Below are 26,989 nucleotides of genomic sequence, written 5' to 3'. Positions count from 1 at the left end.
GCGGAGTGGTGGTGGTGGGGAGGGGCGCCTATCAGCTCAGTGAGGAGCTGCATTAGCAGAGAATGACATGTACAAGACAGCGACGTCTCGATCTAGGGTGGGGTGGAGGGGGGGCTTCTGTAGAGTTTAACCGAGCACGGCAGACGACATGCCTAAAGACTCTGAAGAGTTACAGCCATGAAACCACACAGCCCTCACAGTATCAAATCCAAAATTGAATTTTCTGCTCTGTCGCATGTTGCTCGTTGAGATGGAGACAGGACGAGCCGGAGAAGGGGAAGCGGTGGGGAGAGAAGGAGCCGGGAGGAGGGGGGGGTGGGAAGGGGGGGGGACGGGACCCGAGCGTTCTTTGAATCTCTTAACCTTTACGGCTTGTTGCAGTATCAAGCCCTGCGGACAAGATCGGACGCTGACACGTTTGTCGAGGGATGACAAATTAGCTGTCCTTCCAGATGCCTGATTGCTTGACCTTTATTCACTAAGTGGTGGTGGTGGTGGGGAGGAGGAAGAAGGAGGGGGAGGAGGAGGAGGAGGGTGGGACGGGGGTGACAGCGGTAAATGGTGCCCGTGTCAATGAGGGGGCCCGTGCAGGAAATGCACATTTCACCCTGTCTATTAGCAATTCACAATGAGCATGATGGACGGCCAATCAGGAGCTGAGAGTCTCACCGACGTTTCCTCCACTTATCGGTCACATTCAGATGATATCGAAACCAGTGGCTGTTTGAACGTACCATCAGGCCGCACTCTCGTGTAAAAATAAGAACCAGTAATTTCCATCATCTCTTAGAGGAAAAACAAAATGTTCTGTGCCGATCCACTTCATGGACACTCATGGAGAATCCAGTGCTGCTAAAGCACTTGAGGACGAGATGAAAGAAGGAATTACTGTGTTAGGAAAACACTGTAAGAACTGGGGCTTCAGATTCATTTTTCACTTACATTTGAATGGGAGAGTATAAGCAGACCTCACAAAACACACCAGCGCTAATTTGGGCAACAGTGTTCTACAGTATCTGCAGCTGAAGTAGCTTTACTCAGTCTCAACAGCCCTAATTTTACAGATGCAAAGTCAAATCCAGAGTTTTTAGTTTTCGTTGTTGTTTTTTCCCCTGCTCAAGCACATTTTGAGTTGTTGATCTCAGTCTGATTGAGCCATCCCCAGAGGCTACTGCACTTTGCAAAACTTGCCCTTGGCATGTTTAGTTTTAGTGTTGGTGGTCTGAAAATGATCTTATTATTGAGCCATCTAGACTCATGTAGGATGCAAAACTAAAAGACAAATAAATATCTGATAATAGTGAGTATGCTGAATGAATACCATTGCTAAAATGGCAATTTAAAAAAACAACAACTAAATACTGTCTTGGGAGGTCACTTTTCCTGATAGGAAACTGTTGTCAGAAGTTTAGTTGTAAGTCCTGTTTCTTTTTTCACTGTTTTGCTAACCCTCCCCAGCCATGTGCATTATCTGCCGCATGGAGATGCAGATAACGTTATATATCATACATGTTTTACGATGTGTCTGTCGATGATAAACAAGAGATTATGGAGTACGGGTGAGATCTGGGACACCGGGTCGGAGGTGAACTTCCATTCTCCCCGTAACATGACATTTAGCCATCACAATTACTCCAAAGCTGTTTAGTAAAAATCTTGCATAGTTCCTCTTTAAGTGTTGAATCTAATATTAGTGTTAAGTAATACTATTATGATTTCCGGGGCAGATTCCAGATGTTTTTGCTAAAAATTAAGTAATTAAAAGGTGAATGCTGTTTAATCAGTGGGCTTTAACCTCCTTAGAATTTCACAGGAATTTGATAAACAACTTTTAACCTATTGTACAGTCACATCACCACACAATAAGCCTGGATTAACTCTACTGTGATAAATGGTAAATGGTAAATGGACTTGCACTTATATAGCGCTTTTCTAGTCTCTTGGACCACTCTAATACTGCACATATACATGTTCTTTTGTGGTATCCATCATTACTCATAAAACTACAAAAACATTAGTGACCATTAGTTTTTCTGATTAAATGTGCACTTTGTTCCCGACCAAAATTAAACCTTCCATTTGCACGTATAGTGCCCTTTCTGTTAATGGCCATTTCAACATTCTGGCAGAGGTGCGAAAAAGTGTGAAAAAAACAATAATAATCATTTTTCATTGCTTTCTTTGCATTTAATGGGTTAAACTACATTTTTCCATTAGAGAGTAAAATGGAAAATGCCACCGAGGGTAAACTAAACTACCTGAACCATGAAGATATAAGATGTTTGTTAACCAGTGCAATGGCAATATTGCCCTACACACACACACACACACACACACACACACAGACACACTAAGCACAAACCGCCTTTCATCTCGATCACGCTGAGCATGCTCACTCATCCAGCATGTTGATGTCATCTCCCCATCTGATGGCCATGACTGACATGAATGCTCTGCAGGTGCAGTTGAGCGTAACGTCAGCTATACCAAAACATCTGCTCGCACACACACAGACACACACGCACACTCCTGAGGGTTCGGAATTATTTTATTCAGCGTCTCACAGGTAAATTGTGATTTCTGTGAAAGTCTTGATGCATTATTATGAGCAACTTTCATAAAATCTGATTTTTATGTTGATTTTAAGGCTTTTTATTTTGTTGATGAAGAGATGAAAACTGAACATTTTGGTCTCAGAGCTGTCTATTTATACGTCATCCAGCAGCTGCTTACCAGGATGAGGGGGGGGGGGGGGGGGGGGGCTACTGATCATGAGCGCATCTCATCTATTTCTGTTTCTATTCTTCTATTTATTTCAAGGACAGTGTGAACTGAAAAAATATCTGTGTTGGTGCTTGGTGGAGAGACGCTGAGGTGTTAAGAGTTAGATAGTTGGTGCGAGTTTGATGAGGGTGGAGGATGTTAGTGAAACTAAAATGTTACCAAACACCATAAAAGTTAAGAGTCACCAAAGTAATTACAGAGAGAAAGTAAAAAGTGAAATATTAAAATTAGAAAAAGTCAGTATGATACAGTGTTAGTGTGGTTATACAGGAAAATGTGTGAAGTCTGTTGGATCAAGGGGAAAAAAATAGTGAGGAAAAACTCTCGTAGCTGCTCATATTGGTTATCTGACAAAAAATATCCTTACCAGTGCTGAAATCAGATGCATTCCCCTTGAACTTTTAGATATTCCACACTGACCATCACAGCTGCATCCACTCAAATGCTGGATTTTATTCCTGTCAAACCCTCAGCGATCTAAGTTGAATGCCTGACTGGTGCGCTCGGTCTGGGTAATATCAAGAGATATTCAGTTTCCAGTGAAGAGACATGAAATCCTAAATGTAATTTCAGAATTCACTGAGCGTGAACACCTTGTAAAGTCTTCTATGTTGGCGTACGATCCAATCCGCGATGCAGTGCTTGTTTCAATTAAAAAAAAATCTCATCAAGACAAATATTTGTTTGAGAAGAGATTTTTGCCACCGCCTACTCTTTTTTGAAGAAAGTATGAAAAAAAAACAGTTTAAAGTAAATGAGTTAAAAGTTAAAATAGTGACTGAAACACGGCCCTTAATGGGATGCAAAGAGAAACAAAGAATGCATCTGAAGAAAAATGAGTATGAGGTGATGCAACAAAGCTGTCAAATCTTCTCAACACGAGGTGGAACAGAGAGAGTTCTCTCCTTAACCTTGACTTTTCTCCGTCCTTTCCTCGAAATAGTCTAAAGGTTTCACTCCACGCGCCCACGCTGCATGTTAAGCAGTTCCACCCAGAGTAAACTTCACCCGAGTGCATTTCTCCTACCTAATTGAGTTAGAGGATGCCATCTCCTTTGAGAACAGGACATTAAGCTTCCCTCTCAGGGAATGGCAGGAAAAGTAAATCACTTTTAATTAGAATAAACCTTAAGATTAGATCTGGCCTTTCCCTCCCAGTCATTTGCATACAGCTCCTCTCAATACGATCCAGGCGTTGGTGGCTGATAAGTGGGATGTGGTGATGAGAGGAGAGGGAGGGGGTGGGTGGTGCTGGGGGCTGAAGCCAAAAGTGTTCAACAGGTGATGTGGAAATTATGGAAATCCATTTTTGCCAAAAAGAAAAGTGGGTCACTGTAATGATTTTGTATCTCAAAATAATGACAAACTACCTTAAAATAATGAGTTAGAAATGGGCGTCTATAGAAAATGCCTGAGGATGATCTCACTTTTTAAAAATTCTATTTATTTTGTGGGGATGGACTATTGGACCCATTAAATCTTACAGCTATAAAGCTAAACTCATATCTAGAGGTAAATAACACTGGAGCAGATAGTTGTAGGTTTGTGTGGAGACACTGAAAAGCTCTCAGAGGTGAGGTAAAGTCTTATTCATGGGAAAAAAATGTGTCAAGTTTTTAATGAATCTTTAATTATGTTGTGGGTTTTCATGTGTATATAGAATGATGTGGAAATAGGCCAAGACAATTAATCTAAATATATATTCACATTACAATCATGATAAAGAGAAAAGTACAATGAATCCTCACATTTCAGAGGCTGACGGCTTCAAATATTTAACATTTTTGGTCCAAATGAATGATTTTTGCTTGATGAATATATTATCAGAATAGTTGTAGATGAATAGACAAATAATCAAAGTGCCCACATTTGTATTATATAAGATTTCTAGACGGGTAAAGAAAAATTACTCTAATTAGAATAATGACTTTATTGATATGTGATATGATTTAGTCACATACATCAACTTCTTTTTAGGATTTTTTTGAAGCACCTCTCTGTGGTCATTTTATACAGGACCATGACCATCTGTGACGGACAGAACGCTGCATTAAAAACCTCTTCATCATGAACCACTGCACCCTCTGAACCTTTATCACCCAGGGACAGAGAAAGAGAGAGAGAGAGAGGACTCCACTACAAACGAGCCCCGCCTCCTTCGCTTTCTTAATTAAATGAAGAAAAGCCATTCAGGTTATTGTTAGTGGAAAATGTTCCCTGTGTGACTTTGTAGCATACGTATTTGATCTTCAGCAACATCTCAAAAAGGCTTAGAGGTTAGCAGCTGCACAGCTTTAACCTGCCACCTTACTGTTATGGGATGGGAGGACCTAACTGTGAGTCTGAAAGGAGAAGAGAGGAAGAGGAGGGAAGACTATAGAGAAAAGGAAGGATGAAGGATGAAAACGAGAGAGAGGAAGGTTGGAGGAGGAGACGCACAGAGCCGAACAGGACGCGGTTACCGACCGAGCCGCTGATGGAGATGTGAGGGGACGTGTCCCAATCTCCTCTCATTCAGAGGTGACAGTCCATCTGTCACCACGGTGGAAGTCCGCAGGGGGATCAATGTCTGCTGAGGTGGCCAAACCAAAAGCTATCTGCATCCCCATTAGTATTCCTCCACGGTGGGGTCCAGGCCGTCTACCGCATCGGCCTCCGAGCACAACCGGCAGCGCAGGTGCCGCGTCGATAGATTGATAAGACAAGCCAGACGCAGCCCTGGAAAGCCCACGACTGTACAAGTGATTTAACTCCCTCTGGGATAAACTTTTAAGATCTCACACAGGCAGCAGGCGAGCACTTCCATACATGCAGAACACATGCAAACCGCACAGAGCCACCCAAACACACACAAATGCACGCACACACTCGGCACACACGTATGCGCCCACACTGAGAGCAGATATGGACATCTTACAAGGATGAATGGCCAGCCTGCGAAGGACGGCAGGACAGCATAATAAAAGCCAGACGAGGCATTAATCCTCCTTGTGGGGTTCGCTGATGTTTGCAGCATTATGGCAGGCCACTAACATTTTTCAAATCTCCGCTCTGTGTGAGAGGGGCCTGGAATTAAAGGGCCACCGGTAAGTGTAATGCTAAATCACAACTATGTGCTTGGCATGTTGTGCCATCATTATAATAGAGTACAGTAGCTGTAGTGGGTAGGTGGTGGTGGTGTTTGTTTGCATAAAACCCAGGTGACCTTTTTTTTTTTTTAAGTAGCATAGAGCCCATTTGTTCAAAGGCACAAACTACGTATCTGTTTATAATATGGAGCTACAGTGAGGAGGCAGCTAGCTTAGCTTATCTTAGCAGAGCATAAAACAAGGGCAAACCATTAGTTTCAGTTTACGCAAAAGATAACAGACTCTCCCAACCAGCTCATCAACATTATGGGGACGTGTCCACCAGACGCGCTTTCAGCTCTCTGGGTGTCTACTTTCCATTCAGATCCTATGGAGTTCGGCGCTCACGGCGCTCAGCGCCCTCAGCGGAAAAAAACGCTCTGGGCGCTTCCTTTTTGTGTCGTGGCGCTCAGAGTTGAACTTTTGGAACAGCACGCTGCTCGTCAAGCGGCTCGGAAGTGAGACGGCTCGTTTTGTAACCTGGTTACAGCAGCATTCTGAGAGAGATAGAGAGTGCATTTGGTGGACACGGCCCCTATATCGCTCTTATAAAATCGGTAGCCGAGTTCTTGGACTCACTCCTGGTTGCCTGGCAACAGATCCTAGCCAAGACATTGTTAGCAAAACATGTGTGAATTGTATTTTTTTATACTTTTGTTTTTACAGATCAAACTAATTAAATACAATATCTAAACATTTTGAGCTTTATGATGTGGTAGTAGATGGGTTTTGCTAGCCTAGCTTGCTATTTCCCCTGCATTCAGTCTCCACATTTGGCTAAGCTAACTGTCGCCTGGTTTTACCTTCCAAGTGTAAGGTGTTTTTCCTTGTCCTGTCTATTCATTGTATAGTTGCACTTTCTGACCAGAAATGTATTGCTAGCTTATTATACACTTTTAAAAACAAATACACGCTCAATGTTGGGAAATTATTAAGGCAACAAGAGGGACAGTGAGTAAAAACTAACCTTTGTCACTTTTTTTTCTTCTTCTTTTTCAAACAGGGCCATGGGCAACAGCACCTTCATACAATTTTTTATTTGATTTTCTGGGCCAAGTCTGTCAGCCCGGTTAATAAAAAAACAAGTGAGCACTCCATTTTATGAGTGGAGATGACCTTTACCAAGCTCAGGCTACACTGAGGGGATTTCAAGCCACCAATTAGCACTCTCGTTTCTGCTCTAGCGCGATCTCAGGTCTCAGAGAGACACACACATCCCATCAACAACATCAGCATATAGGAGGAGGCAAGACACACAAATGCGTATGACTCGGTCAACAACAAATGGATACAAAGGGGGATCTTCAACTATAGGTCACATTGCATTAGACAGTGTTACAATACCAGCTTGGCTCAGAGCTACTGGGGATAGCTTGTGTTTTAATGTTAACATTAAATGTAATAATCATTAAAAAAAAAAATCAATAACAATATTAAAAGTAATAGTAATCAGAAGTTCAGGTCTCCACTACATCTATGAAAAATGACAACATCAATGGATGCATACATACACTTTGAGGATTATGCCCCAGTAAGCACACTAACAATGTGGTCAAGGGCAAGCATAATAATGAATTGATTGTCCTCTGAGAGTGTCATAATGAATGTGAATCAGACTACGCAGCGTGCTTTTAACAATCAATATGGCTATGAATTACCACCACCATCCAAGTGATTGATTATATTCATTTCTATTTAAGTATAATGCAGGGTTAGATCAATTACAAATATCTTTTATGGTTCCATAAATAAAACAAGCATCAATGGTGAAACCAAAGGCTTAACATATATCGACTTGACTGTTTTTTTGTTTAAGAAACTAAGGGAGAGTGACAAAAGGAAAACTATTTAGAAATTAATGTCCAAATAGTTGTCAATATTCCTGAAGTGTGGCACATGCAGCGCCTAGCTATGGTGCTGCATTAAGCTTTCATGAAAGTGAAAGTTAATTAGATATGATGACTGAACTCCCGGGATCGTAATTAGCCGAACTGCGTGACTGCTCTCCTGTAATTAAATGTCATTTTCTCTCAGTTCACTGAGCCTGAAAAAAAGATGAAGAAGAAGAAGGAGGAGGAGGAGGAGGAGGAGGAGGAGGAGAAGCGAAGGAAGAGGAAGAAGAAGAACTACCATGAGAAAATGTCAGGTACAACAAATTCACCTGTGCCCTGTGGCCATATCCCGGACATTTCTGGAACACGGGGAAGCTATGATGACATAAAGCAAGTTTAAACTGGTTGACAGTAGTTCACGCTAAACTAATAAAATGAGCCTCTGCTCGGTGGGCTTACTCTGGTCTACTTCCATAGCTCTCTCTGACATTTGGATTGGTTTTGGCGTGCGGAAACCCAGAGGTCACAAACAAATGGAAATACTCAAGGTTAAAGTGTGAAGGAGAGAGAGGAGAAGAGGTCGTATCTGCAGGTGAGAATGAAATCCATGCCCCCGCCCTGTCAGGTGTCATATGTGCATAAACCCGGGGGCGAGAGAGAGAAAAGAGTGAGGAGAGAGAGGAGGGAGGGAGCCGGTCCAACAGAGTACACGGCAGGTCTCTCGTCATGTGTTAGAGGAGAGGAGTCAAACCTGCAGGTACCAAACTATTGACTGACACCAGAGGACACGCTGTAAGGACAATCACAACAACAACAGCGGCCACAACCTCTGCTGGAGAGCTCATCGCTATCATACACAAGTACATCGCTGCGACCTCTCTTGCAAGTCTATTTTTGGACCTCTGTGTCAGAGAAATGTCTTTTCTTTTTGCATATTTTGTTGTCTTGTGACCCCATAACCTTGTCTCTTGTTCATTTTGTCCGTCTACAAATACACACTGACCTATAATTATTGGCAGAAAGGAGATGCATTGCTTTTCCCTGAAGATGTGCTACTGTGCCAATTCCTTGGCAGTGCTGGTTTGAGCTTTCAAATTACAAGATTGTTGACAAGACTTGTCATAACATCAAAGAGAAGGCTTTTGATTTCCAGAATGATTTTGAAATGTTTAGAAAAAACAAAACAAAACAAAGTCTTGAACACAAAAGTCCAAATTTAAATGGTAAAAAGAATTACTAATAAGCTGATGAAAAAATGGATAAGCATCTGCCATTTATTAAAGCAGAAGTAAGTGATATATTTGTGTTAATATAAGTCTTAAATAGTTATATCTTCCGACAGCAATCACTTACATAGAGTGTTTGGACTGAAACACGGGTCTCTCAGTCACTCTGCTCTGCTCTGAGCCGAAGAGAAAACATTTATCGTATCCTACAGTTTTTATCCAATGAGGAGAGAGAACGGCATGCAGGGCTGTGTGTGCAGCCAAGGAACGCCGTGAATGTGGCGACGTAGGGACGAGGACTGTTATGGTGCGTTCAAGGAAACTCGTATTTTTCCGACCGTGAAGTCGTACCAGTTCGATCTGGTACGAGTTCACCGGTCGGAAGTTACGAGTGGCCGTTATAGTGACTTTCACCGATAAAACAGGTCGGAAAAACACGAGTGGGTTGCCTGAAACGCTACAAAGTCGTAAGTTGTGACTTGAAGCTGTAATTTACGATTTCAAAAGCCTGCCTGGAACGCAGCATTAGCGAAAACGACCGGACCACTTACTTCTGCTTTAATTAAAAGCATATGTGGTTTATAATCAAAGATAATCTGTAGAATTACAGACCCAATTTGACCAAGATGTACCAATAAAGCATGATTTAATCACAAGGCGATCAATAAAATCAATCTACTGTGTTTTTTTGTTTGTTTGTTTTGTTTTTTTTTGAGGGGGGGGTGGTTCATTCTCTGTTTTTTTTTTTTCCTTTTGGTGTCAGTTTAGAGTGGCAATCCCATCAGCCATCACTGCTGCCACCACCTCCAATTCTTTGCCTGGGAGGGTAAAGAAAAGCACTTGATCCCTCACTGGCTTCCCACCCGTGGATCTTTCAAAAAGAATGAGGTGGTGAAGAAGGTTTTTTTTTTTTTTCTTCCATTCCATAAACTAGTCAAAGTGCTATCTTAATTGACTTTAGTTGAGACTCAGATATTGTACCTTTTTTTTTTTTTTTTTTAGCTCTACACCACATAGTTTCCCATCTGATAATCTAATTCTCCTCTATGTCTATTTCTGGGTGTGTTGGATGCATGAACGCATGGCTGGTGGATGTCATTGATAGGAACACCCACAGGCTATGTTCCCTATAATAATCTCTCTGTCTCCATATAGTGCACTCTCTCCGATGAGATATCATTGATGCTGGAAGAGAAGGTGTGAGTAGAGAACCTAATTACCTCTGCTCAATGGACAGAAAATGATCACTGTGAATGTAATAAGGCTTTAACATGTTTGCCTGAGAAAACGACTTGGGGCTCCCCGCCGTGTTTTGAATTAGAAAAGCGACAGGTTAAAAACCCACCTGTGTCGCCGACTCAATCACTAATGCAGAGTCACTCCACCCCTCATCTCCTCTCTGCTCCTATGTGCAAAATTATCTGCATCGGTCACAGGCCAGTTTTGAAAAGCTTTTTTATGTCAGAAATACTCCGGATCAATGACAACCTTTTCATAAAGTTTTGTCTCCCACCACATCTTACTTGTGATCTGTTGGTTCCACTTCAGGAAACAGTTACAGAGATTGAGACCTCTAATCAGAACATGTTTCCACAACAGGTCGCCACCAGTATGTACTGTAAGTATAATGACCACTGGGAAACCTTCAACAACTCCTGGGGAGTGCACAAAAACCTAATTTGGAACCAATTCCAAAGCAGGCGTAATCTCATTCAGTGCATCGGCACAAGATTTTCTGCAGAGTTGACCATAGTGAACCCAGGTTAAAGTCACTTTGTCTTATTTTGAAACAGATATTGTAGACAGCGAGTTAAGGAAATATACTGTGTACATGTAGTATTATTCAATTGGCAAAACACACAGGCAACACAATGTATTACTCGCTGTGTTTACCAAGCATTATATCAAATTTCTATCTCCTTTTGATCGTGGATCGGTTTAAACATTTTCAGGGAGTAACTGAACAAGGAGATGTCACAGTGAATTTGTTCAATGAGGAATTAGAGGCAACATGCTGCATAGTGAAAAAAAACACAACTCCACTGGGCTCTGCTCGCTGTGTGCAAAGCCACTTGTACTGTATGCAGCATGAAATCAGATCAGATGCTCCTGGCATGATAAAGGAAGGCTTATTTTGTGCGACTTCTTCATTAAAAGTTTATCTGACAGCATTATAAACACACACACACCAGTTGCTCCTCTGCTGTTTTGCTGACTTGTTAAATGAGCATTTGATGACTCCACCCGGACTAAAACAACAACTTTAATGTCCATTCAGTTATGTTTTGCACTTTTTTATTTAAGAGTAGAATTACAAGAATAGAGGAGGATGAAAAAAAAAACCCACAGAATCTCAGAGAAAGAGAACAGCCATGGAGCTATAGAGCAAGTATTAAAGATTCATCATCTGAATATTATTCCACAGGGAGTCTTTTATGGATGCCTTAAATTGGGTGATTTTATGACTGCAGCAGTCTATGTAATATAATCACATTAAACTCCCTATAAGAGCCTCCTAAATTCTCCTTATGTTCACCTGATCCCTTATCATCATAGACCTGAAGTGGAAAACACACCGCTGTGATTTTTCTGAACAAATCACCTCCCTGACATCATGAAAGCACGTCGCCAAGCCAAAACAACTCACTACAGTGCAGACGACATCGACTCCTACTGCACAACAGTTGTCTCCTTTGACCTTTCTTTTTTTAAACACAGCTTTCTATGGTGCCGTCTCTCCTCTTGGCTATACTGTAGCTTTACATCCCGGCTGCCTATCTGGCTGCCCCGGGGCACTTAAGGTGTCTACAGCTAATTCCACCTGAGCCCTTAATTACCTCATTAATTTAGGCTGACAGGGTAGGTTAAAACCCCTCTGTGATCCCCAGGCTCTATACACGGACATTAGCCACTGAATGGGAGGCCATAACCCCGTCCCCTTTTTTGAGACCCTTAAGTGTTTAACAAGGTTTATACCTAATCCACAACTTTATCTTTATGGATCTTGGCCAATTTTTTTTTTCAAAAGCAGCCTAACTGTTGATTGGCTTAGACTTGAACCAACATCATCTTAGCACTTATAGCTACTTTGGAAAGTCCTGTCTGAAAGATGGTTTTAGGGACATTACGCCCGATGTGGCAGCTAAGCTAAGGATAGTGGCTCTTATGAAACCATCAGTTGAGGATTTCCACCATGGCTTTAGCTAAGCCATCTCCCATCCGGATCTATTCTATAAAGACAGTCACTGAAGGACAGAGAGCGAGAGGAATACAATGGCTTGAAGCCTCCTGGAGATCCTATCTAGACAGAGGAGTAATAAGGAGAGGGCTGAGACAGAGGCGGTTATATTGGTCTGGCTGGATGGCATGGAGGAGAAAGAACGGCCATCACACATGTCCAACCTTCACTGAAGATGGGATTAGAACGAGAGGGGAGGCGAGAGGGGGGGGGCAGCAGACAGTGATAGAGAACAGACACAGGGGAAGTGATAGTGTAGAAGAGCATGAGAGGGTGAATAAAGGAATGGCAGAGAGGAAGATTGATAGCTGACTCATCCTCGCTGGATGTTTTTTTTCTTCCCCTCCATCTCTCTGGATGAAGGCGGCATCCAGGGGCCTCCACTTCTGCCAAGGTGGAGAGAAACGGGCAGATGGTGACGGAGGAGAAGAGCGTGATAAAATCACAGACCATTTCAGCAGATAGAAGAAAAAGGAATAGGGAGATGGGTCACGATAGCGGTGGTGATTGTGGGAGAGGGAAGGAATCGTTGAATCGAGTTAGGGAAGAGGGATTTTTCTTAGGTAACAAAATTGAAAGAAAGTTTGAAGGTTTAATGAAATTGTCGAAACAAATTTGAGTGTAGAAACCACTCTGTTTGTCTGGTCTCTGCTCCTGTTTGCCTAAACCTTTGTACCGACACACTGAAACATGGTGTGGTGGGATTGGAACGTACCAGTTGGGCCTCAGCTGGGGTCTTTTGCCACATGTGCCACAGAGCAGCAGATTGGGTTAAATGGCATAATTTCTAATCTAATATGTACAGTTGTTGTTTTCTATGTTTGGCCATTTTTACGGTAAGTGTGGCTAAATCGATTAGAATTAGACAACATGAACAAAACACTCTTTGACAGTTTCATTGTTGCCATTATAGTCAATAAACCAATCGATGAAAGCGCTAAAAACCAAGGGAATAGATCAATTAATTGATCAGTTTTGGCATAACAATAAACTCTAAATTGTTTTTCTGTCCTGAAAATGCTACAAGGACAAGATGCAGAAAGTCTTAAGTGTGGATTTCAAATTCGAGCTGAAACTGAATTCTGAACACTTTGCATGAAATTTATTTACTTTATGAATTTAAAGTAAAATGATATGGCATCAATTCTGATCTGATCTAATCGCAGACATGGATAAAAAAAATATGGTTACGCACAATCAGCAATGATTTGGGACAACTCATACTAAGCCTAATTAATACCAAGTCTGAAATGTCTTCACAAAAATGGCAACAAGCAAATTGAAATAACTAGTTTCTTTTTAAAAAAGTGGACAATAGTTAGCCTAGCTTGTGCATTTTAGCACGTTTATTCTTTTCCTCAGTGCTTGTGCAAAAAATTAGTTCAGTTTAGTAAAAAACATTTTTATTGGAGTTAAAGTATTATCTTTACAACTCTTGACATTTATTAAACAAAAATGTTACAAACAGCAGCAGCTAGCTGTCATTTATTCTAATAATTATTTATTCCTGACTTTATTTCAGACTTAATTTACACTGTTTTATTATTCAACTTAAAAGTGAATGTTATTGACATTTTCAGGGATGAAATTACTTACAATGACAACATGGGGAATCTTACTTGATTAAAGCAACATAAAACCCTGTGAGGGAATCTGTCAGTTGTCTTTGAGATTGACAGCTCTGAGGTCAGAGTTGCCTTTTCGAAAGTAAAAATCCTGAATGAATCATCAGTACTGCATTATTGTTGACATCTACCCGGGGCTATTATAATTATTGTTCCATCATTATGATTCTCGCGTGCTTTACTCACAGGTATGCGAATGGATTTAGATGCAAGTCATCCATAGTACAAAATACGTGAAAAAATATGTAATGGTAAAAGTTAAGTGGTTATATTTAAGCAATGTTGTTAGATGTTAGATGTATAAAGGGCAAACACTGCTCTGTTCAGTGGTTTCAGCAAGTAGCAATTTGATAAAAAAGTATACTGAAATGACTGAATCTGACAAACAGCTCAGAACATAGAACATTAATGTGGAGGCCTCTTTTACAGCACAACAATTTGAAACAGAATTGAAATTTCTTAGTTTTGTTAATTACTGAGTTCAACTGAATCAGAGCAGATGACAGAAAAAGCTGCAGAAATAGAACACACAAAAAGTTTAGTTTGGGTCTGACTTGATTTGCTTGTATTAGACATGCCACTTTGAACATGAGAGAAATAACTGGGTTCCTGTAAACAAATACTGAACAGAGTGTAAATATAGATACGGTGTAAACACATGGAAACATGAAAACATACTTTCTAACTACATACTAATGTAATTGCTTCCTCACTGAAAGATGCTGCATAATGCCACATTTAGGTGGTAATAGTTGAAATATGGATCCACTGTACAAAGTTACTCTAAGTGTTACATAGCGAATACAAACGTGTTTGTGCTCACACGTTTCCATGACCTGGGGCAACAGAAGCTAAAGCGAAGCTCGGGAAAGTCAATGCACCATAAAGTATGTATGATGTATTATGTGAGCCTCTGATTTTGTTCAACTGTGATGTACGTTTTAGTGCTTTATCTCAAGCACAAAGAACTGGTTATGGATTTCATTCTCTCGAATCATGTCAGATCGGTTGACTTTGACAGTGTTCATTGATTTGTAAGAATATTGATTTGCCACTTGAGTGACTGTCAATTCTTTCTTTTTTTTCATAGTTCAGAAAACATTAAATTATGAAAAAGATGCAACACATGACTTCTAATAAACATATTAGGGCAAATTTGGGCCATGTCTTCAAACCATTAATTTTTTCTACAACTTCTGTAAAAATGAATAAATGAACAATAAAATAAAATGTGTGCTCCCTGCTTTACAGAGGTAGCTACAAAACAGACATCTTCTAAGTGCTTCCACACCAAAGTACAATCTTTTACTGCACCATAAATTTACATTAATATACTTACAACTGTAAGGTTTTTGAAACTAGTATGATTTAACCAACTGGTAACAAAAAAGTGAAATCTTGCAACTGTAAAGTTGCATCAACTCCTGAATCACTTTCCAATGATGTCACTTCATAACGCTCCCAAGGCAACAGGAGGGAAATGGCTGCTCGTGTGTGAAGTAAACGCAACATTTTTCAACTTTATGCAAAGATATAGTATGTGACTTTTTTGCAAGGAAAATGTGGGGATTATGAAATCATGCAAGCCCCGCATATTTCATGCATTTTGCGCGGAAATCAGTCATTTATGCAGCAAAAGGGCAGCGTCTTTGAAAAATGCGGCCCCCGCATAAATATGCAGACTTGCTGATTATGCGTTGAATAATGCGATTGCATAATGACGTTTTTGTGGAGGGACTGAAAGGACTTCATGTCAAATTCAGAAATTGCAGCCATTTTTTAAGTAGATTTAATAAGCCAGCCAAGTATCAACTTCTTAAATTCTACATTATCTCAAATTAAAATGAGCTTAAAACATTGTTTTAGGATTTGTCAACACAAAAACACCTTGAGGCGACAAGAAATGCAATAAAGGGGGAAAAAAAAGGATAAGAGACACTGTATGAAAACTTTTCTCATACCAACTTTGCAACTTTGCTAAACTAGGCCAAAACTAACACCAAGCAATAAATCATACCAATTCTCAACAAATAACTCGATTATAGTCAAGGCTATAGTGTATGAAAGTAGAGATGAAGCTCTGTATGTCCCTTCCATACCTCCAGGCTCACGTCCCGTCCTTTAAAAACATTGAATAAACGGTACTGGCAATTTACAGGTCCATTAAATCAACTGGGATGGTGGCAGAGAGCGGAGGGGAGAGGTATTACATTTGTGTTATTTGGTCAAATATCGCTGGCCTGTGAAATAAAAAAAAGGTGATATCCAGGCAGGGCAAATGGAGAAGGAGAAAGAGAGGGAGGGGACGGGGGGGGATATGTCACAGCTATGTCCTTTCTGATAAGTGAGTTTTCACTTGCCTTCAACCCCCTCCCTGCTGTAATAAGAGTTGACACCTATTTGTGACATATGACTGTATCTCTGATTGCCTGGGGCGTGATAGCATCCCGACGCCCCGCTCAGCTGGCGATGGAAGGATAGCGAGAGTGAGCAATAGAGAAATAGAGGGGTTTGTGGCTCAAATGCGCTGGACACTGCGATAGTCTATCTGTAGGAGATACCGAGGCTGTTTGTGTGAATGTCTATGTGTGTGTGTGGGGGATGGGGTAGAAAAATTGGAATGTGTGCAGTTTGTGTGTTGCTTGCTCTTAGATGTGCTAGATGACATGGAAAAGTAGATGGAAAAATCACTGTGTACCTCAGGGAATCCATTTATACACATCTCCATTTGCTGGCCACTGGTGCTATTCAGTGTCGCAGCACAGAGGAGATATGCTTCTGCAGGGAAACTTCCACCAACTGTGGGATCCCCAGCGTTTCCAGGCCAGATCTGAGCTATATTCCCTCCAGCACATGTTTACCTAAACCCTGGGGTTCCTCTACATGGGGCAATGCCCATTACACCTCCAGGGGATGCACTTAGCAGTGGAGTCCTGAACCATCTCAGCTGGGTTCTGTAAAGCTCCAACAGGAGTGCGCCACAGCTCTTGGATCACTACTTACATCATTGCTCGGCCCTTATTAACAGACACAATAGGGAGGATCTATTATGGACGCCTGGTTCTGGTTCAGTATTAATAATTCCCACAGACAACTTTACATGATCATCAGTCCAAATGATTAAAGGGACAATGAGGAGTTTTGGAAAGCGAAGTGTTTTCATACTACATTTACCATGAGCCTCTGCGCGCACGGTGAAATTCTTGGACCGGCGCAAGATGAACGGCGATTCGGCGGCGTTATTATCATGACCCGCCGGGCAGTGTCCACGAAACCGAAAGTAAGGAAACGCTGGTCGGCTCGCCCAGCATTTCCACCATTAATTAAAGCAGAAGTAAGCGATAATTTTGTGTTAATATAAGTCTTAAATAGTTATATCTTCCGACAGCAATTACTTACATAGAGTGTTTGGACCGAAACACGGGTCTGTCAGTCACTCTGCTCTGCTCTGAGCCGAGGAGAAAACTTTTCTCGTATCCTACAAGTTTTATCCAATGAGGAGAGAGAACGGCATGAAGGGCTGTGTGTGCAGCCAGAGCCAGTCTGGTGCAGCCAAGGGATGCGCCTGAATGTGGTGATGTAGGGACTAGGACCAATAGATCCATGACGAGGGCAGGGGCTGCTAACTCCATCGGCTGACAAGACGTTATGGTGCGTTCAAGGCAACTCGTAACTCGTGTTTTTCCGACCTGTGAAGTCGTACGAGTTCACGGGTCGGAAGTTACGAGTGGCCCTTATAGTGACTTTCACAGGTAAAACAGGTCGGAAAAACACGAGTGGGTTGCCTGGAACGCTACAAAGTCTTAAGTCGTGACTTGAAGCTGTAATTTACGGTTTCAAAAGCCTGCCTGGAACGCAGCATTAGCCAAAACGACCGGATCGCTTACTTCTGCTTTAAAATAACAAAATAACGATAGAGACAAAACGATATATTTATCGAAAATGGAGCCATTAACAAGTGTGGGTAGCGTAGATTCATCCACATTGATGTGAGACTTTTTTATAACCAAATACAAACTCCTCGTTTTCCCTTTAACAGCTGCTTTGTTCTTTCTGAAAAAGTTGAGAGTAATGAGCTCATGTAGATAAAATCTTCAGGAAAGAAATTAATAATAACGCTCAAGGTGTTTTTAGGCTTGAAACATCCAATCACAGAGCTTAAAATGTTGTCTCATGACCTGCAAATGGTGGGTGGGAGATGAGCAAAGTGAATCCACAATTAATTCCCTTTTAAATTCTCTGTCAGCTCTGCAAGAATGGAATGGCCATGGTGATGCTATGTTTGTGTTCACAGCTGTAGCCAAGAAAGCATTTTACATCCCCAAGCATTCTGACTCAGGCCTATGACTAGCTTCTTCTCCATAGCATCAAAGACACAAATTATGTGATGTGCTGTAGTAGGGCAACGTAACAAACGTGGCTGTAAAGACATATCATTCTTCACATCAAAGTCCTGTCCATCAAAATCAGAAAGAGGGCAAGAGATGAGGCGCAAACCTGTCAACACACTGACCTTGAGTAAGCAGACTAAACGGGCCCTATGACCCTGTACATCATGTCACACCAAGATAAATGACAGAACCTGGTGGAGAGCGTTTATTTCTTGTCAGAATATTGCCTTGTGTTTCAATATGTATGGGATGAGAGAGTGGCCAATAACAACACCCAAGCTCCATATCCACCAGTCTTACTCTTTGAGCATATTACAGTGTATAAAAAGCGAAAAGTTACATTTTTTAAAAGCAGTATTCAAACCTGTTGGATCAAAAGGTTTCCACATCCGTGCATGCCTGTGGTCAGTACACCCCGTTCCGTGAGCAGAGGTTTGACGCGGTGGTGGATCAATGGCCTCTCCTCTGCAGTGTCTCTGGCATGGTAAAACACTCTTCACTCTGTATTCTCAGCAAGGCTGGACTACATCTAATGTCCCTTTGTTAAAAAGGTCACTAAGGTTAGATAAAAATAGATGTGATGTACAAATGTGTTTTACTGTTAAATCCTGCTGTACTGATGGTTATAAAAGTAGGAGTTATATCAAAGATAGGAACCTATTGTAGGAGTGGTGTGATGGAAGAACAAGATCGAAAATGCAGGACGCGAGTTATACAAAAGAAGAGAAGGATGTTGTTTACCTTTATTAAAAGTAGAGGAAATCTTTCTCTGAAGCAATTTTTACAGTAATACTTTAAATCCTCTTCCCACCCCAATTGTAACCAATTGATTAAATGTTTTGTTTTTTTGTTTTTTTCACAAAAATGAAAGATGTCACGTCCCCTGTGGAACGGACAATCCTGTAAAAACACCATCCAATCATTTTGAATACCACGAGCAAATTCATTGGATCGTGATGCGTCTATAAAACTGTTGTCTGCCCCTCTTTCACCCTTCTGTGCGTACCCCTCTTTGTGCACGCTCAGAGTCTTCACCGATTTACGATACATAAAGACGCTAGTGCCACAGCTTATGCTAGCTTGCTAAATTTAAAGAGACAATTGAAGCAACTTTATGGCGGAAAAAGAACAACCATTGCACGTTGCTGTGCTCTGGAGGCATGACGTCTGAAAGAAGTCTGAAGAACATTCAAACATGTCTGTTTATGTTTAAATTAATTCCTTATAAACAAGACATCCCAGGCACCTTTCAACAGTTCTTTCTGTTATCATCAGATATTCACTCCTATTCAGTAAGGGGTAAGAAGAACTTTCATTTACCTCTTTGTCGTACCTCCAGTCATAGATTTTTCATCAAATTCCTTGGTGCCCGACTCTGTAACTCCGTAGACAGGTCTCTTAAGCTTTTATCATCCTACACAATGTTTAGGTCTGGTTTGGTGAGGTATCTTCTGTCCAGGCAAAATAATACAGGTACTCATGTCTAGTAAAATTGAAATTAATTTGTAATTTTATCGATCTTTGTCCTTGTTGTTGTCGTCGTCTTCTTTTTCCTGTCTTTTTCTTTTTTTCTCTTGTTTGTTTGTTGTGTTTTTTCTTGTCTCTTTCCCTTTTCTGCTTCTTTTCTTTTTCTATTGAGTGATCTGTTGTAGTAATGTTGTATTGTTTTTATCATTGTGCTTATGAATAAAATAAATAAAATAAAATACACAAGCTACTGTTTCTTTTCCAACTATTCCTCTGTAAGCTATATTATTTAACAATTTATCTATTCCTTTCATGTAAACAACCCCTTTTCATCACACATCCAATATATTTAGATAATTACTTAAAGTGTTTATTCATTACTTCGGATATACCCAGCCATTTAAGATGTCTGTGCAGACTTCTGTTCAGTTCATTTGCCAAACTGTTTTTTACACACTCTGTAATCACAATATGTAGTGTTCAGTCGCTGACACAATATGTGGATAGTTCTTTTCATTAAAATGCAATTTCCACTTTTTAATTTGTTGATCTATTCTGCACTTCTCCACATATCCCTGATGACTGTGAAAGTATCCTTAGGGTACAAATCCATATGGTTGAGAATCACTGATCTTGTATATCGTTACTGGTTATTTACAAAGGCAGACTGCATTTCCAGAGATATGTTCAACTTGTATGATTTTCTAAGAATATATTAAGTGGACAAGGAAATAGTGCTAATGAAACTATTCTGCATCAGAGAATACCAAACCGCATAATAGTTCGTAAAAACCTTTTGTTTCTAGATCCTCCCAGAAAATCTTGAAGCCAGCAAAGAGCCCATTTCATTTCATAACTTTATGTCATTCCTTTCCATTAAGCTCAAACTCTGATAAAGCTCTAAAACTTTGAGCTAATAACCTCTGCAGCTAATGGTCCACAACTGAATAATGTGAAGTCATCGGCTCAGAAGTCAGTGCTGCCTCCTGACCTTACAACCTGTAATGAATTGCATCTTCAGGCTAATGTGAAAACGATTTCTACGATTAAATATGAGTCTTTTACTTGTTTTGATGTAAAGCAGAGGTTCGGCTGCAGTATATTTTTCTTCATGACAGGAAGATAGGAAGAAGTCTTGATCCTGTTGGGGGCCAACCTCTCTTGGCCATTGAATACTTAATAGCTTCTTTTCCAGTATAGTTGTCACTGGATCATTATCTCTTTTAATTATTTTACATTTATACACACCCATGTTTTTATTTCTGACTTCTTTGAGTGTGTGCTATAAAATGGCACTTGTACTGCTTTCTTTTTTGTTGTTATTTGTTCTTGCTTTCTCCTATTATTGTTGTTGTTGATTTATCTTCTGAATTTTTGTATATTTCTTGGGGAGGTGCTTTTTATAAGCCCATATAGGGTATTTTAACCTCTCCTGCACTTACTATTCTTGTTTCATTTCTGTTTTTTTGTAATTGTCTTTTCTTATAGTGCAAATAAATAAATACAAATACAAATAAATACAAGACTTATAATAGTACTGTTAATGTTTGTGTGTACAGTTCATTTCCATTGCATTAGTCCCCTAAAGGTCTAAAATGTTGCTTGTTTCATCCTGGTTTTGAAAATTATTTCAAAATTACTTTGAAGATAACTCTACCGCTATATTTAAGTTTTATGAAATCAGCATCTTTTTTTCATGGTGGAGAAGTGTGCTTCAGTCAGTCCACCTTGAGCCGTCGTTAATAGCGAGTTAATGACTGTTTGCAGAGCACGATGAAACCTCTGTGGCAGCTGTTCAAAATCACAGTTTACTGTAATGCGTCTCGAGACTGTTGAAACTGTCATGGTTCAGTCCGGGATTCATCAAAGGCTTCTCAATTAGGAGACATCTCCGTTGACACTGGAGAGCCTTTCCATCTAATGAAGTACCTCACATTATTGCCCTGCTGGTAAATTATTCAACTAAACTCCTGACGGGGGGGTGGCTGGGAAAGACAGACAGAGAAAAAATAAAATAAATATCATTTTCAATTCATCACCTTTCTTCCATACTGCCCTGCAGATCACAGAGAATATTCACCTAATCAGATTTATGATTTATCCCATTTAAATTCAGTCGACTTTCTCAAACGCTGAGAGATGGTGGGTGGAGAAAAAGAGAGAGACAGACAGAGAGAAGCAATTTATAATCTACAGAAGAAAGACACCTAGTGTGGGTGACCTCTATTTGAATGAATAAAGATTGGCTTTTTATGTGTTCCACTATTGTGCCATTTCTAATGACCATTCATTATTAACAGTGTCTCAAACTGTTCAAAACTCACGGAGCAGCGTCTCCTGATGTGTCCTATTATAGTCTGAATATGAAGATTTCTAAATCAGTAATGATAGAACCAGAGGCAAAAGCTGTCAAAAACTTATATTATTATGCTGTATTTAAACACTTCTGAGCATTTTATCACAGTGTATATTCATATCAACTCGTGTTGTATGGACTGTGCTGGAGGGCGAAGTCAAACAAGCTCATTTTACATTTTCCGATTCCCTCAGTTATGATGAATGTTAAACCAATAGGACTAAATGTAAATAAATGTTTTTTTCATTTCAGTGAAATGATCCTTTCATTATTCAAGTTTGAATGTGTGGCAATGTGTGCTCCCAGTTCAATGTCAATGCATCAAGATCATTCATTCAAGTTTATTAGAATATCTAAACATTGGTTATAAATCAGATATAAACTGAAGGCGCCAAGTTACGATCTGAATTTCCCTCCTAGGGATAAATAAAGTATTTTCTATTTTATTCTATTCTATTCTATAACATGGTTCATAGCTAAAGTCTTCTCTATCAGCTCGTTTTGTAACTGACAAATGCTCACTATCTCAACTGAACAAGCATCTGCACAACAATCAATAATATGTTTATTCATTTTTAAAGATCTCACCATGCCACATTTGGTTAAACCTGACTGCACTGGTGTTATTTGATTTAATTACCTTATTATTTTGGTCCAGTAATTTATTATGAATCCATAATTCTATTCTTCAATGCATAAGTGTGGCAAAGAAAGAGTGAGTTACCAATGCACAGCTTGCTTATGTAATCAGATGAGGTATTACTGTATTATTAAGGTCATTTGCATGCATATAGTATACTCATTCGCATAAACAAGAAACAAAGGGGAGGATTTCTCCTAAACACATTTGGACCATAGGAATCGTGGTCAAACGCTCCACAGGGAGACTTTAAAGGGGCACTCAGATTACTTGACATGCAGACTCCTACTCAGTCTGTGAAAACAGTTGTATAAGGTTTTTCTGTGGCTCCAGAGGGACGCATGGAGGTTGTTTTTATACAGCCTCAGCGAATAGAGTTTGAATGATGGGGTTATTTAACAGCCTACCAATTAAATTCATGCACTTTTTATTAAGATAAATCGAGATAATACACAGAATTTCGTTTTCTTAAGCTGTCGTGGAAAGTGAAGGTTTCCAAGAATGAAACAGGACAGGATGTAGGGAGGGAAAGTGTCTGAGGTTCATGTTGAGCCAAAGCTAACTCTGTCATGGCCTTGGCGTATAATGGCCGGTACTTAACTCTACAGTATGAACATTTTGGGCTGAATGAAGTGTATGATACTAAAGAATAACCCAGATGAGATCCCTTCTCTAATGAAGCAAATCATTTCAAATTGTAAACTGTCAAGCACAAGGGGAGACAAAGGGAAAGAGCTTCAGTAAAATGAAGCAAAGAGGATCTGATCTAAAAGACTGAACAGAGAGCTGTAAGATAATGATACCACCCTTCATTTCAGCAAATTGTATTACTTTGTCTCAAATGAGTACATTTACATAGAGTAAACTACATTCACTCGGTGCATTGTAACAGTACATGAATTTAAAATGGACCTAAAATTATTTTTTTTACTTCGCTGTGTCACCCAACAAGGAAATTAGATTGTGAACTGGAACGCACCCTCCCTCCTCAATAGGAATTTTCACAAGCTTGATAATGCATTGATGACCCCTATTCTTTCACTATAGCCAAAATGGCAACAGCTGAGAGTGAGAAGCGTCCATCGTTTTTACATTTTTTGACTGTTTTGAGTGCACCATCTGGGCACTTACAGTGCACCGGATGTTCCTATACTTGTCAACCTGAATGCACTCATGCACTCAATATAGCCAGTGTGAGTAGAGAGGTTTGCAAATTGAGACACAGTATTTTAATGCCAGGTCTCAATCAGCAGCAAAGGTGCAGTTTAAAGCCAGGTGGGCGCCGCACAGTAAGTCCACGAGACACCTGTGGTTCCAATGACGTGTCACTTATTCAAACTAAATGCAGTTGTGCAGGAGAGTGAAAGTCTCTACAGATGCTGCACAACATCTATGACGTCCACTGGCCCCCAAAAAATAACTGCCTGATGCATGAGCGTAACCACACATTCTTTGGGGGGGACACCCCCCCCCCAATATTAGAGGAACACCAATCTGTCCCCCCTAATAATATATAAAAATATGTGACATACATTCTTCTTTTAAGAACCCCAGCTGTTAACACATCCGTCTCTTGTTATTTCCAATTTATTTTCCATTTAATTCTATAGTTTAATTCATTTGTTAGGGAAAACTGTGATCCGACCCGCGCAGGGAAGTTAGTTAGCAGTTTCAGCCGACGCGACCCGGCTCAGGCTGCAGCGGTAGCACCATTCATCCTATTAACCATTTTTCTACCATTGCAATGAGTCTGGAAACATTATTTTTAAGGCCGATAAACTCCGCAATGTTGCTTTAAACCAGGAGACACGAGGCTTCTGTTGGTACCAACCATGGCATGATACAGTAGCTTGTCAGAAAACGGGCTAAATAATGCTCCAAAGTTCGGCTAGATTCTGGTGGGGGAATCTGTTAAACGGGGATCTTGAACACTCCTGTCATCCGTGTGTGCGCCTCTCTTTCTCTCTCTCTCGCTCGTCCACTTGCTCTGGTGTGCCGTGTGTGTCTGTGTGTGACGTGTGCGCTCCACAGTCGTGTGAAACACTGGATCTTATTGGTCATTTGGACCCCCCCAATGTCTATACCGTGGTTACGCCCTTGGCCTGATGACTGTCTCCCTCTTTTAGACCAGCATTCAGTGAACAGCAACTGGATACCAGAGTTTTTAGCTTTTTTACCCACAATTGGCTCCTAGATTTTCCATTTTTCAAGGGGGGCGGGGGAAACACTGCACACTATTTTAACATTAAATACGTTATATCAGCAGGAATAACTGAATATCACTGTATATTTCTGCAGCATGTCAGTTTGAACATGCTGAAAAATTTAATAAAATATATAGTAGACTTGGCTGATGTCTGCTGGGTGCTCATATGCTTTCATGTGATTTTATATGATTCAACTAAATGGGAAAGTGGCCTCTGACTTTTGAACTCCACTGTACTTACACTGTTTATAAGATGCACACGTACACCGATGTGCTCATGTTATCACAAAGAAACATACACGTACATGTCACTAATGGAGCTGCTACGGATCCACTACTCCTCTAATGAAATGTGCAAGTGGTTACAAGGATGTATCAACGTAACCATGACATTTACCCTTGACTGGCATGTTTACTTAACACACACACACGCACTTTTAAAGATTCTGACAGCACAACAAGCTGTTAAGTGCTGGCGGTTTGACCCTCGCATGTTATTTGTGCGAGTGTCTCTGTGATTCAAAGCGCCCTCTGACCTCTCATCCTTTTATCAAATTGCTTGGATTGTCAGTCACTCTTTACTCGTCTTAAGTGACAAAAACACAATAAAGACACTTACAATCTCCAGTTTTAAATCAGGTATGATGCAACAACTCTGAGAGACAAAGAACTTTTCAAAAAGAGGCCTTTTCTTTCTAGGAATAGAGTATACTGGGTGCAGAATGCCTGCAGATTAGTAATGAAAGATAGTATATTTTCAGAGGCACACAGCTGACAGAAATCTGTTTTCCCAGTTCTAAATTGGATTAGTGAAACGTTCTCCCACTGAGAGGAGCAGGCGTGTGGAAAATGTTCTTCACTAAGAGGAATCTTCTCGGCGACACAAATCACGCTGAGAGGCATAGCTGCCTTTATTGTTGGCCACCGTGCCGGTGTGACAAGCCTAAACACAAGACACGGATTCACACGTACGCACACAAAAAGCACGCGCGGCGACATATGGCGCACAAGACAAAGACAAACACAGACACTGATCCAATCACACACACACACACAAAAACTGACTCCATATCAAACTGGAAGGTACGCGCGCATGGCTGGGGTCCCTCACAATGAAAAGGGTGTGAAATGAGTCCGAGGCGTGTTGCGCTGTGGGGAGGGTTTTAACACATGCCTGGGCGCCGGCGAGCGGTCACGGCCGCTCGCTGTGAGCTGGTCAATGCGGCTGACGAGCCTGGTTGAAAACAATTAGCCGCATCATCTCTCACTCAGAACTGGGTCTCGGCGGAGCCACAGTTGTGCTGGCACAGTCGCCGAGGTTGACAGGGAGCTAAACCTCCGCTATTTAAGCCCTTCATGTTCAGCTGTTCTGAGGTTTGTCACCTACCCAGACCAAATATTTCAGCTCACGCGGGACGCCCTCCGCGGGTTCGCTTGGTTGAGGTAAACAGTTGGTGGCGCTAATTGTCCAGTCAGATGCCATTAAACTGTTCCAGATGAAGAGGGTGAAATGAGATGAGTGGTAATTAAAAGAGCTTCAATAAAACCTCACAATGAAGAAAACAATGGGAACGCATCATTCCTGTTTGTTGCTTGTAATAATTAATTCATCAGTCTCTTAAATAGAGCAGAGTTAATTCTGCATCCCATGGCTCATGTGTGCCAGGATTCATCCGCATTAACTTACTTTTTATGATACATTAACTTTTAGAGAATGGAGAAGGGAGGGGATTTTGCTTTTGGTGGAATTCTCTGAACTCTGGTCGCCTGTCGAATTATATGCCAAAAAAAACTGGACCATATGAACTATGTGGGGACTGGAAAACCAAATAACAGATGTACAAACTGATTAAACGACAATACCATCAGTAATATTGTTTAAAAAATGTAATATGTTGACTTTTATTTCTCTAAGATACTTGTTGCTTGGTTTGTTTGTTCTGTTGCTTATTCATTAATGTATCAACTGTGTAATATTACTTCTTCTGAATTGGTTTGTTTTGAGTCAAATTTGTATTCATACTATTTGTTATACTACATTCTGTCACATTCTCGCACACTCATTATATCATCTAATACAGTATACACTTTGGTTT

This window comes from Trachurus japonicus, chromosome 23 (genome assembly GCF_045865225.1).
Source record: "Trachurus japonicus isolate A0001 chromosome 23, Traja_1.0".
In the NCBI taxonomy this organism is placed as follows: Eukaryota; Metazoa; Chordata; class Actinopteri; order Carangiformes; family Carangidae; genus Trachurus; species Trachurus japonicus.
Note: the sequence above shows the minus strand (reverse complement) of the source record.